Source organism: Stegodyphus dumicola, chromosome 4 (genome assembly GCF_044657685.1).
Source record: "Stegodyphus dumicola isolate Sdum_Otavi_A_Nest chromosome 4, ASM4465768v1".
Classification (NCBI taxonomy): Eukaryota; Metazoa; Arthropoda; class Arachnida; order Araneae; family Eresidae; genus Stegodyphus; species Stegodyphus dumicola.
In genome coordinates this window covers 231,458,938-231,473,138 of record NC_140771.1, presented here as the reverse complement: position 1 = coordinate 231,473,138, position 14,201 = coordinate 231,458,938, and the positions used below count along the sequence as shown (strand labels likewise).

The 14,201-nt window shown below is 32.1% G+C and overlaps 1 pseudogene; it reads right to left on the bottom strand.

The window, feature by feature from the left end:
- The window catches only part of LOC146997837 (toll-like receptor Tollo pseudogene), a 205,050-nt pseudogene extending 202,014 nt beyond the window's left edge, over nucleotides 1–3,036 (bottom strand).
- Between the last annotated feature and the right edge of the window lie 11,165 nt (nucleotides 3,037–14,201).

The following is a 14,201-nucleotide window of genomic DNA, read 5'->3' as shown; positions in this document are numbered from 1 at the left end:
ATATTTCCTCTTGTCTTTCCGATCTCGTATATAGAATCATGTATGATTTGCGGTAATTTGACATGTAATTTAGAAATTATTAGCTTAATAATTATCTTTCAAAAATACTTTTTTTTTCGAACACATTAAGCTGTGGTACTTATTGAAAAAATATACTATTAAATTTCAATTGAAATTTTTAATTAATTATTTTAAAGCTTTGTTTCGTTTATCGAAATGAAAAATCACAAATGTGGAAAATCATACAGTTTTAAAACGACACAAAGACTATTTATAACACAAGCTACGGAATTATAAATTCATTGTTTTCAATGCTGCATTTTACATCAATTCCGTTTGGAATAAAACGGCTTACATTTGACTTTGTTTCCGAGGCTGGTAAGAGCATTTGCCAGTAACATTGATCGAGAAAAGGGGGGGGTTCGGATGGTTTTCGTTTGCGAAGCCAGGAAAATGATATATTTGCTATAGATATCAAAGAAAATATGAAAGCTTAAATATAGCTTTCGGAAGAATTGCCGCATCCGCGATAACAATAATAATGATAAAAAAAAAAAAAAAAAAAGCTTCCCTCCTGCGGCTTTTCGTGAAATATTTAAACTTCTCTATCAGCTTCTCGCATGATGTGAATATTTCTTTCATTTGAGGCACTGTTTATCAGAGTTTGTGTAGCTGAAGCATATAAAGACCTCGAAATATACTCCGCCGAAGTGCAAATATTTCTGCAACAAATAGCTTTTTAGGAAGGTAAAAAAAAAAAAAATCAGTATTAAAAATGTTCAGCAAAGAAAAAAATGCTACTTCCCAAATACTCAGATATGCACCAAGTTGGGGAATAAAGAATAATATGGTACCATACGTTATTTTAAGGAATGCATTTCCGGAGAAGTGGCGCATTTATCCGCGTCCAGGGGGAAAAAGTGTGTCTTCCCAAGTGTCAACCTGGGAAAAGTTTGGTCATATATTTTCATTTAAGACGGATAAACGAATGCAGCTTTATTTGGCCTTTTTCCTGCTATGCTATCCTATTTCAGCTATTCAGCGGAGTTGTGATTCCTACTTTAAATAAAAGTTAGTGCGAAGTCATACAGCTAGCAAGACCTTTTGCTAGAATAAAAAACCTGTTCGTAACAAGAATATATGAAAGAATTTATGAAACAAAAGCATAATTCAGAATTCTAAAAATGATTTTTCTCAGAAATCCCATGCTTCGCGTCAAAATATATCTGTAATTTCGCAGATATCTAGAATCTGAAAGCATTAAAAGCATGGAAACAGAGAAAATCGCGTAGCTATATTTCCAGCAGCTTTTTAGAAGGAAAAACTAGATATAAACCGAAGACTGAAAAAGGAAAATAAACTTTTAATGTAAGAAAGACAAAAATAATAACAGATGTGCCTACATGGCAAACTTCATCATTTATTTCAAATTTTAAAAAATGTAATTTAATTTCAATATAAAAAAGTTTTAAAAAAATTGAAAGCTCTCAGATTTTATATCATAAAATATAATTCAATGAAAGCAATATCATAAAATAATTTTTAAAGAATTTGTTTTTATTTCTGCCGTGCAGGAGACAATTTCTCCCTCCCCGTACAGCGTTGCCATTGCTCCCTTTGAAATCGTTGAGTTTTTTAACCAAAAACTGACAAATGCTTTACAAAATATGAAATAGATAATAAAACAAATTCCAAGTTTGGGCTTCCCGATGCCCATATTCGGGTGGAGGCGTACGTTATTCAAAATTGGATGGCTCTAGGTACCGTTGTTTGATCAGAATGCGAGAAACATATATACATTTACGTAGATTCTTCATTATTTAATTTCTTTAAATATAATACGGGACGATAATATTTGGTGGCAACAATTTGAAAAGTGATTCAGATTTTTTAAAGTTTTCGACGCAAAATGCCAAAACGAAATTAATAGCCCTTCTGAACTACCGTTCTTTGGGCTAATAATAGAAAAATATTACCAGTGAAAATTCTTAATTTATGAGTAAAGCTGAATCTTAATGTATTGAATAAATTGTATGTGTACTTGCTTCATATGCATGATTTTAGACTTTATCATACATAGAAAACACCAATGTAATTTTACCCCCTTTTTTATTTTTTTTATTTTTATTTTTATTTTATTAGTCCAAAGGGATTTGAATCCCGAAGGACTATTAGTTTCGTTTTGGCATTTTGCGTCGGACTCATAAATGTCGGTTCACTTTTCAAACTGTTGCCACAAAATGTTAGAGTCCTGCATTATATTTGAAGAAATTAAATAATGAAAAATCTGCATAAATGTATGTATATTTCTCGTATTGTGATAAAACAACGGTACATAGAGTCATCGAATTTTGAATAACGTAATCCTCCAACGAATATGAGCATGTGGAAGACCAAATTTGAAATTTGAAATTTGTTTTATGATCGATTTCCTATTTTTTAAAACTTTGACGAATTTTTGATTAACAAACTCAAGGATTTCAAAGCGAGCAATGGCAACGTTGTGCAGAAAAAACATTTTTACCTCCAGCGCGTGAGTCTCTGTATCGGAAATTTTAAAGATATGCCCGTTTTAAAACTATTTTGCGATATTGCTGTTGCACTGGATCTTATGGTTTAAGTGCGAGGAACATGATATTTAATAAAGAAAGGTAACACACAAAATGTTAAAAAACGCCCCTTTGGACGTAATTTAAAATCTGAAACATTTCAGGTTTTTATTTATTTATTTATTTATTTATTTTTTTGTTTTTAATGTATGGAAACACCTATTCCCAGTGAACTTATTCCTCATTTAATGAAAGACTAAATACAGTTTCATAGTACTTGTTGCATAGCTGTTAGATATTTTATCCACATTTTCGAAGAACTTAAAGAAAATTTAGATTACAGATAATATATATGTTATTTAATAAAAGATGATTCAAATTTAAAGTCACATCACAAATATTTCAATATTGCTTTGCTTAGAAAACACGCATTCTATGTTAAAAATAAGAAATGTACTCACGATTAGTTAATTTCTTTGAAGGGATTCTGAAAGAGAAAATAAACAATTAAATCTACTAATAAATGATAGTAAAAAAATACAGAACATTTTTACAATGAATAAAAAAAACTGAAAGAAAATCTCGTGAATAGATTGAACATATCATAAAATTATTGAATAAAACTAATATATAATAAAATAATATATGTTAAGTTCAAAAAGCGTTGTGATCACTACTTGCACTTTTGTATTTTAGAACTTTTTACAAATTCTTAATATTCTAAAACGAATTTCATCGAATCTAGTGCTTATTTACTTTCTTCTATTGTTTATTTGATAAAATATAACATATATGCAACCCCACTAATTATTTTATTATACAACAAAAAGAACAATTTATACGTAACGTATTTAACATAGTGTTACGAATTTGTGCATAAAAAGATGATTTTAGTGCAATTATATGTGAAATTGTTGTACTTTTCTGTGTAATGTAACACGAAAAAAATTTAAAGTGACAAGCTATGCCGAAAAAGTAAGAATACAGGGGCAAGTCCATTTAACATTGAGTAAACGGGGTATCTCGTTAATTTGGCGAGACATCACCAAGCTGACAAAGGTTTTGGCGGCTTATTTTGTCGCCAAATTTTGCAAGAAATGGCGACATTTTGATTCTGGTTCCTGTATTACCGTAATAGGTATTGTAACTGAATAAATGTAATTGATCTATATTATCTGCAACCGTAGTTCGACCCTCATATTGCTTTCCAGTCATTTCGAGAAGCAGAAAGTACTAGAAATATCTCGGCAGTGGGTTGAAAATGATATATAAGGCCGGAGGGAGCATCTGTCTCAGCTGTTGTTGTCGTTGTTGTGAGTTGTTAGTTCAGAGTGAGATTGGAGTGCCGAGATATTTCTGGGTTAGCTTCCTCTTTAGATGCGCTTTGCATTACATTGTGTTTACCAATCTTAGTAGTTAGAAGTGCAACTACTGATTGTACTCTGTGATACTTTGAACACATGTACGGAAATTTCTGCGGAAAATTCTAGGACATTGAATTGTTTGTTTTGATAAAAATAAATTTTATTAACCTGTCATCGGACCTATGTGCATTCAATCTATTGCATACCCGTATGCACGCAACAATATTTTATATTTACATGTATTTAGGAATTATTAAAGTATATACGCACAAATTTAGTGTAAATTTATTGTAAGTGTTTTACAATTTAGTGTAAATTATTTAGTGTAAATTTATTTAGTGTAAGTTTATTGTAAGTAACACAGCTAACAAAATTTTTTTGTTACATGTTCGTAACATGAATAAATGAAAAAAAAATATATAAAAACCAGCATAGCTCAGAGTTCTGAGTGATTTTTCAGAGAAATTCTTATTTTCTAAGTAAGAAAATACATCTGTGATCTCTTGATAAACAGATACTTAATATTAGATCGTAAATACTGCAGTATTACATTGAAAACTATAACTTTAATATGTTCTGAACTGCTAAAGGATAGATTCACTTTATTTCGACTGACAAAGTTATATTACTTTACTCCATGCTAAAACAAATAATAACAGAAAGTTAACGATTGCTTTTTTTTTTTTTTTTTTACTTAGATTTGACCAAAAGTAATAATACTGCAACTTAGCATCACAGTGTTTGAAAGGTAAACAAAACTTATTATGGTACTAGTTTTGGAATTTGATCTGATGGAATTTTCTGCGAAAGTTAATTCAACATGCTGGAAATCATAACGCATTTTCAAGAAGCAGTATTTTTTTTTTTTTACATAAATTAAAATAACAACTACACTTAAAGCAATTATTTCCCTTAGGATTTTGTGAAAAGTAAGTTTTTAATGTAGACGAATGATACAATAACTAATTCAAACCATTCAAGAGAGTACTGTATTTAAGAGCTTAAGTGTAAGTTTTTTTATACGGTCTGAATTTGAAGCGTGCATTTACAAACGAATTTTTCGGCGTATATAAATTATTTTCTGCTAACAATTAAAAAGCCAGAAATTAAATTTTCGATCGATATGTTATTAAGAATAGAAGTTGTCACTTACACACACAGAGAAAAGAAAGTAAAATAAAAAGGTTTTGAGAGAGTTCTGTAGCTTTGAACAAACGCAGTGGCTACATCAACAGTTGTGACAATGAACAGTCTAGAGAACAGGCGTGAGAAAAGATGAGAAAATGAGCAAATTTATCAAAAATAAATAAAATATAAATTTTTTTAAAAAATTATCAAAAACATTTATCAAAAAAATTATTTAATTAAAAAAATCAATTAAAAAAAATTATCAAAAATTTAATTCTAAATTCGAGTCCAATTTAAATAAATTCTAAATTTTTGCTGATTAGAAAATACTACTTATATTCTTTAAAATTCAGTACGTAAAAACATACAGTCAAATATCATTAATAGCTAAGACAACTAATATTAAATTATTAATTTACATTTTTCATATTTACACTAAAATCTTTCATCAAAATGAGGCAAAGTTTTCAAAATTTTGATGCATTAAGAATCATTGTAATTATGAAAACTAATATCAGTTTTCGTGACGTTGAAACAAAACGATCATTTAGTTTATCACAAACACAATTAGAATCCCCTAAGCTCTTCAGTTAAGAGACTATAAGCGCTGGGGAAGTATACAATTAGAGCACCCTTCAAATCCCTCGGGTCAAATCAATTCAGCCATATCTCAAATAGACCTATAGCAGCAATTCTAAATTATCTCCTCAGCTACTGATAATTTCTAAATTACCGAGCAGGTGCCGAGAAATTTACATTAATTATATGTTAAAGAGTTCACACCGAGAGCTTTAGGTGATGCTTCAAAGTGTTCCAGGTATTTGCTACTCGAGATCTACGCTATCATTCTCGAGTCCAGTATGGAATGTTTAATAAGTCATTCACCGATATTTAATGAGCTACGAGCAGCCGTATAAATGTATAACAATTGTGTAATTAAGAAAGGCAAGTGTTTCATTTTTATAACTGATTTTTAAGCTGTGCGGTTTAATGTACATCGAAAAATTCATCACTGAGACACTAATATTAAATCATTAGTCACCACTCAAATTTTAGAAAATATTTTTAAATGCCTGTAATAAATTAATCAGGAATATGCAAAAATTTTCTAGCACCAAATTTAGGATAGCAGTTCACATAAAACGCAGATGTAACAGCATAGGAACACATAAATAAACGCAATTTTTAACTCCAGAAACGGTACTTACGTTATTGATTGAAAATATTAAGTGATTATTTCAGTTTGCTAGATAAAAATATTTTATTTCCTACAGTGTTACCACTGCTTTGAAATAGTTTAGTTTGTTAATTTTTTTTTTTTTTTTTTTTTTTTAATTTTACAAAATACGAAACAGATAATAAAACAAATTCGAAATTCAAAATTCGGGCTTCCGTGCCCGTGCTCGGATGAAGGACTACGTTATTCAAAATTGGATGGCACTAGGTACCGTTGTATTTTTCACATTGCGAGAAACATACATTAGTGTAGTTTCTTAATTATTTAATTTTTTTAAATGTAATACAAAGCGGTAATATTCGGTGGCGACACTTTTAAGTGTTCCGAGACTAATATCCCATTCGGAAGTGACGTCCTTTTTTGGGCTAATAAAATTTATCATATATATATACTATAGTTAAGGCCCGATGGCGCAGTGGCTAGAGAGCAGCAGCAACACAGGTCCTGGGTTGGATACCCCGGGCTGGGCAAGGTTGACTCAACCTTTCATCCCTGGAGTGAGCCGATAAAATGAGTAGCAAAGTTCGCCTGAAAACCAAAGACCGGGGCAGGGGGGGGGTTCTGTGACAAAGTGACCACTTGTCCAGTCTAAGATACTCAAGCGCCTTGGAGTTCACGGTCTAGAAAGCAGATATCAGGGTACTGCCCGCAATGGCTCTCTAAGGGCTGTTTGTGCCGTCGATTTTAGTTATTGTGCTACAATTTTATTTAGTTTTATTACATATCCATTAAAGCAGCGGTTCCCAAACTTTTTCAGTTGGTGGCGCACTTGCAGGTTTTGTATTTTGCCACGGCGCGCTTTAGGCGTCTAGTGTTGTACAAGGTTTGTGCTTTACAACCTGCTTACTACACACTGTCATAGCAAATCACAACATTTCAATAAATACCACTGTATACTAATACTAGTGAGCAGGCACAGAAATGAAAACAACCCCAATCTGTGGTCCATATAGGTATATATTGAACTGATATTACATGAATATTATATTATTATTATTAAAGGAAAATAAAAAAAAAATCAATGGGACAGTGAGATTGCTGAAGACTTGACGCTACCATTGCTGAAGACTTGAGGCTACCACTCGCATTTTTCGCTCCACGTTTATCTTTGAGCGATATTTGTTCTTTATTGCAGCTACAGCTGAAAATCTAGTTTCGCATAAATATGATGTTGCAAAAGGAATGAGAATCCTCAAAGCTTTTGAGCGTAGAGTTGGATATTCATTTTTGATGATTATCCAAAACTCCACCAAATCGGAATAAGCGAATTTTGTTCTAAAGTTGTTGTCGCAAGAGAGTTCATGAGACTCTCTTCTTCTTGTGAAATAAATTCTGTTGGAGCTTGAAAAGATTATGGAAAGGATTTTGGATCCCCGAATATTTCTCAATATTTTCTTCCTCAAAGTATTTTGCAAACCATTCAGTGAGCTTCGAAATGTGTTCCTTAAAACAGCAATTTTTGAGAGGCAATCCGTAAAAGTGTAAACGGGAGCGCTTCGCGGCACCCCTGTTTACTCTTTACGGCTCCCCCAGGGCGCCGCGTTGCAAACTTTGAGGACCCCTGCATTAACGATACAACGTAACAATAACGTAAAAAGTATGCAAAAATTCAGCGCATAAAATAAAGTGAAATAAACGACAACATTTAAAATTAAAATCACAAAAAAGTTTAAAAAATATATTTTTTTTAAAATGGAAATATGGGAGCCGAGACAAAACGGAAAAAATGGAAGACCACTTTAAAAAAAATGGAAGCCGAAACAGGTTCAGCCATCAGGCCATAACAGGGGCCAATCCATCAAACAATAACGGAGAACAGCGCGCCAGCCATGTTTTATCAAATTATCCAATCCAATCAAAATGCTTATCGCTTCTCTATTCTGATTAATTCTCATTATAATTTCTTTAGCTACTTTTTTTAATTTCTCATATTTTTTCAAAATCCCCATTTATATCAAACTGGTGTCTCTGAACTATGTCTCTAGTACAACTACAAGATTCAAGGAAGTGGCAATTCTTACCTTTTACTTTGTAAAATCGACAGTTTTTATTTTTTTTAAGACCAAATCTCTTAAAATATGCTAGGAATAGTCCGTGACTAGTAATAATTTGGTTCGTATCTATATTATAAAATACCTTTTTCCCTTTTATCAGTTTTAAAAAATCTGAATATAAACATTATTTTTCCCAGACGATTCCCAATTTTCTTTCCATTCAACAAAGATCTCCTTTTTTTTATAGTATTTAACACCTTTTTTTTTTTTTTTTTTTTTTTTTTGGATACAACACTTTAATATCTTTCTTTCTTAGGCTCTGAGCCTAGGCTTCTTAGCCTTTGCCAGCGTGGCCGCCCTCTCATTACCAATATATCCAACATGGACAATATATCAAGAGATCCAATATATCATCCAATGTATCAATGGATTTGACGCATATTTTTGGTACTCGACCTCCGTTCCATACAAATAAATCACATATGAACAGCCAACTCAATTGTTCCTTCCCGATCGGTCTGTATAAATATCAATTTGACCTACATCCAAAAATTTCTTGGACTACCAGCGGCCGAGGGCTAGAGTCGCTGAACGGGCTGGCTGCATGGGTGTTTCCGTGGTTTTCCCCATGTATAACGTGTATACGAGCCATTTTCCCTTAGAAAGTCCTCCACGAAGGCATCCCTCACTTTAGGCAGATAGCCCTCGAGGCTTTGCCGTAATTAAATAACCTAACCTAATCAAAAATTTCTTATTAAATGTAATTACAGTATTTTCGGCCCGGATAGGTATCCATATCACAATATTTATGAAAAAAATCCCTTCTTTATAATCTGCTCTTTAATTTCTAATTCATCAATAAAAACCATTATCCAATAAAAATTTATGATAAAAATGCCTGTATTGTATTAAGAGAGGGGGCACACCGGCAAGAATACATGCCACTGCTGTTGAAACTTTTCTAAATACTCTAGTGATTCACTGTCCCATTTTTGTCTCAGGTTTATTAATTCCCCCGCTCGAACACCCCATGCACCAACACCATACATAATTATAGGCATAATGACATTTTTAAATAAAAACTGAGCAGGAACTTATTTGTGATTTAGTATTGTTGTCAAATGCCCAGATAACTTCCTAGCAAAACGGGTTTAGGGTTGCCAGAAAGTTGAAAGGAAAGGCAAGGTTTCCAGATTTGGATCGAAATCGCCCATTTGGCGACAAAATTGGCGATATGTCATAGACGACGCGAGAACAATCTAGAACCGATTTTTATCGGTTTTCCGGAGATGTTCTCGAATGCAGTAAAAGCTATGTATCTACCCTGCCTGTGTGTGGAGTAGAGTACTATATTGAGTTCACTTTCGCTCTGAGATTAGCTCGATAGCGATCGACTGAGTCAGAAGCTGTACTTTAGTGCCTTGCCGTGAATCTGTCTTTCCCGTTAGAGCCTGATAAAGCTGCGTTGCTGATTGTTTCAACGTGTTTATCGTAGTTTTCCGACGGCTGTAAACGTGTCTTTGAAACTCTCCTGTGTACTGACGAATAAATTGTGTTTTGATACTTCATCAAGTGTTGTCATCAACTCTCCAAATCCACGAACCCGTAGAAAGCAACAATATTTTAATTAAAAATGTAGAGAAAAAATGTTTTTTTCTTGGTGGCGAAAATTACTCAAGTTTATAATTTTTTATTCCCAAAATAACTGATGCCATACGTCGACTGAAACAAAGAAATCGATTAAGATTCCTGATTGACGACGAGAGAAGAAAATTTAGTGCATCTATCTTACCACACTACATATAAAATTCAGCAGCTATTTCATACATTTTTTTGCAAAACGTAAAAATAAAATCTGGAAAATAATAATGATGAGATTTTCCAAAGAATCTTGGCAGTATATTTTTTCATCAAATCTATATTCAACTAAATGATTTATCACTCCCATCGTTTAATATGAAAATAAATTTGATAACCTAAGGGAGGGAAAGAATTCTGGATCTTATACTATTTAATGTAAGAATAAATCAGGTAATGTCAAAAATAAAGTGAAATTTAATTTTATATCTCCCGTTCTACTCGGCCGACTGATGAAATTTAACTTGCTTAGGTCTCGAAAGCGCGACTTAGGATATATATTAGATTTTTAAATAGCATTGTTCTAACATAGAAATGTTGGCATGAAATCGGACTTTTTTTTTAAATGGCATACCATATTTTTTTTTCATATTTTCATTCCACGACTCAAATTATGCCCAAATACTAAATTTTCTAAAATTTGGTGAGAAACTTACGATAAATTTAAATATGTTTCTTGGCGAAATTCAAAATTCATAGCAACCTGTTTTCTTTTCCCTTTTTTAACCCGCGGGAAGGCGCGTATCATACCCCAATCCTACATAAAAGTGGAGTATTCCTAACTTGTGAAACTGAAATTCTGTGCTGCTTTCAGTAGCTGAGTTTCTAGTTGTGGTTGACTTTCAGAACCGCTTTTTCTTTGCCTGTGTGTTTCAGAAAAAGATTTATCGGTATTTTGTTGGAACTGGGGTATGACAAACCCCACGCGCCTGTCCGTGTAAGTGTTTTTCTGACTGAATATTTAGTTCAGAAATTTATTTCTAGACTGTAACAGTAAATATTTCTACTCGTAAGTGATTTTAAAGTACTTGACATTAAATTCTTAAAAATTTCTAACTGCATTATGGTAAAAAGAATGAGTCCCTATGAACTGGAGATGGTAAAAATGCGAGATTTATTAGAAATATTTGAAAGCGATGAAGATTGCATTTCGGAAACTGAAGATGAAACTAAATATTTTCTACGCTGTTTTCGTTTCGAAAAAGATAAAACATTAATTCCTGATGTTCCTAAAAAAGGAAAAACTGTTCTTATGCTTTATATAACGATCATTATAACATTATAACGTTATATAACGATCATACTATAGATGATACTATTGGAGAAAATAAAACGTTAGGAATTATATGTTTTAATAATATGACTAAAGGAGCAGTGGATATAGGGGATGAAATATCAGCCAATTATTCAATTGCCAGAATAACGAGAAGGTGGCCAACGGTAATTTTCTTTCCTGCACTGAATGTTGCTGTAAGAAATGCTTGAATTATATTACATTCAACTGCTAATCCCCCAACAAGAAACATAAGTCTGTTTTTGAAAGACTTAGCATTATAATTAATGAAACAAAGTATTGAACAAAGATCAGAGATTAATACTTTTCCAAGAAATTCACGTACTGCATGCAAAACAAAAGCAGAAGTTTCGATGAAGAATTAAAACGAAATTAGAAACAACTAAGTATGAAAGATATGTTAAATTTTTTGCCCTCGGGCCAAGGACAGAAGAACGTGAATGCAATGTTTAAAATGTGAAAACATTCTGTGCCAAGAACACATGAATGTATTTCGTTCAAAGTGTGAAGAAATAAAAAAAGCATGATGTATTAGAGATGCAATGAAACTTAGAGGCATGATGTTTATTATTTTCATTTATCTTAATTTTAACTCTAAGATTATTTCGGAAATATATTTTTTGAAACCCAATTATTATTCACTTATTTATAATACACGAGAACAAAAAAAAAAAAAAACAGTTTTAAAACTAAATAATACTATTTTTTTTGTATTTTAAATATTGGGGTATGTCATACCCCACGCGCCAGTTCTAGTAACTTTTCTTGGTGCGCCTTCCGCCGGGTTAATTGTGCACGAGCGGAAAAGAAGTTCCATCATTCATTCTTTTTTAAATAATATTAAAAAAATGCGTAAAGCACGTTTGGCGTTATTATCGCTTATAACAAATCTCCCAAATTTCAAAACACGCCAATTAATAAATTCTGCTATATCTTTTAAAATTTTTAATAAAAAATTCTGATTTTTTGTAGGTATGACTAGAAATACATCTTTATGAAGATGGGGGGGGGGGAAGATTTTATCGTTTACAATTTTAAAATGTTTAAACATTTATAAAAAATACTCAAAAATACAAGTTTAAAAAAAATCTGAAAATTCCTGCGAATTTTATTTGGATTGAACTTAAATTTCGAGGAAGAAGGAATCAAGGAAATTTAATAAAAAAAAAAAAAAAAAAAAAAAAAGAGAGAGAGAGAGAGAGAGATTAATAAATATATACTAAATTCACTTAACATAGAGAAGCTAAAATTTTGACAACCAATTTTTTTAAAAATCTGTTCGCGCAATTTCTACAAAACTAGTACTTTGTCATTATTTGAGTCACAGAATCGAAATATGGAACATAATTGATATGTTATGTCAGAAATTGTCCGATTTTGTGTCAGAATACCCTTGTTAAATGCTATATACAATGCTATATACAATATACTCGTATATCCTAAGTCGCGCTTTCGAGGCATGAAAAACGCAAGTTAAATTTCGTTAGTCGGCCAGCAAAACAAGAGATATAGAACTATTTCCCTTTTCTTTTTGTGTGTGGAAGGTGGACAATCAGTTCATATACGCGACAATATTAAAACACGTAAAAAGAATCCAAGGCACGAAAAAGGGAAAGCAGAAAGCACATTATTTACGACTATTTCCTGCGTAAATAACTTCAAGCCTCATGATGTCATTTTTCAACACCGCGGGGAAATGGAAATGCTGATTTCCAACAATTATTTTCCGTAGAACTTAGAAATTTTATTTTACAGAAGTGATAAATAGAAACGCAAGCAAATTCAACCTATTATTTGGAACAATTAAAATAAATTATTTGGTTATGCTAGAATGCAAAGAAACAGAATTTGACGACAAAAAATTTCCTAAAATAAGTTTAAATTCGGTAAAAGAAAATGAATAAAAGCTATGAAGAAATTTGCTTGAGGGTCAAAATAGCGGTATTTCATTGTATTCTTAAATTTCAGTTATGTGTACACTCTACGTAATAGTTCACAAATATCACAAGTAAAAAATTAAAAAAAAAAAAAAAAAAAAGAATGAATGAATGAAAGAAAAGGATTGTTATAGCAAACCCGAGTCATATAGAAATACTTCCCCCGTAAATTTTCCATTTGCATTTGCCTCGAATAAATTACCACAAGATAAAAAAGAATACCTATCCCAGAACGTCATAAACGTAACATCTTCTTCTAGTGTTGAACGAAGCCAATAACAGTTTACTAACTTCCATAATTTTCCGCTTCGCAACTAATGTAACGCCAATAATATCAGCGTAACGCTTGCAGAAGTGCGTAAAGATCCATTAAACACCGCCAGACGACATTTATTCATTTGGTTAAGCGAACTTCGATTATACGAAAGGCATTAATAATCTTCGGGGCATCGAAATGCACACGAAGAAATAAAAACTGAAACACAAAATACTGAACCCCAATGACATTGCTAATAGCACTTTCAGCGGATCGGCACAATCATTAAATAACCATTTGAAGCAACAAATGCATTATTTCCGATCTATTTCTGTAGCAGTAATGGTCGCGAAGGAATACACCGAAGAAGTTGAGTGATGAGAAGCGTACTAACCAATCAGGACTTATTATTTGCCTCTCCCACAATCCTCTTGAATTCGAATAGCAAGCTTCCATGTTAACGATCAATTTGACCTTTTCTTGACCTTAAATGAAGAGATTTTGTTTCCATCCTGCGATCAACTTCGGACCAAATGACAAGTGCAGTTACCTGATCCCGATTCAGTAAAATAAAGCAGTAAAGAAGTTATTTCTTTTTCCCGTTCGATTCGCTCTCATTCGGATACATTCCCGTTCGATTCGCTCTCATTCTAATACATTCCCTTATAAAACATAAAATTTAAAGATACTATTGTTTTCGTTGTAACAATAGTATCTTTAGATTTATGCTAATATAGCAGCTCAATATCACCTTGATATATTACTACATTTCCAAGAATATTTAACAGTTTTGAAACCGATATA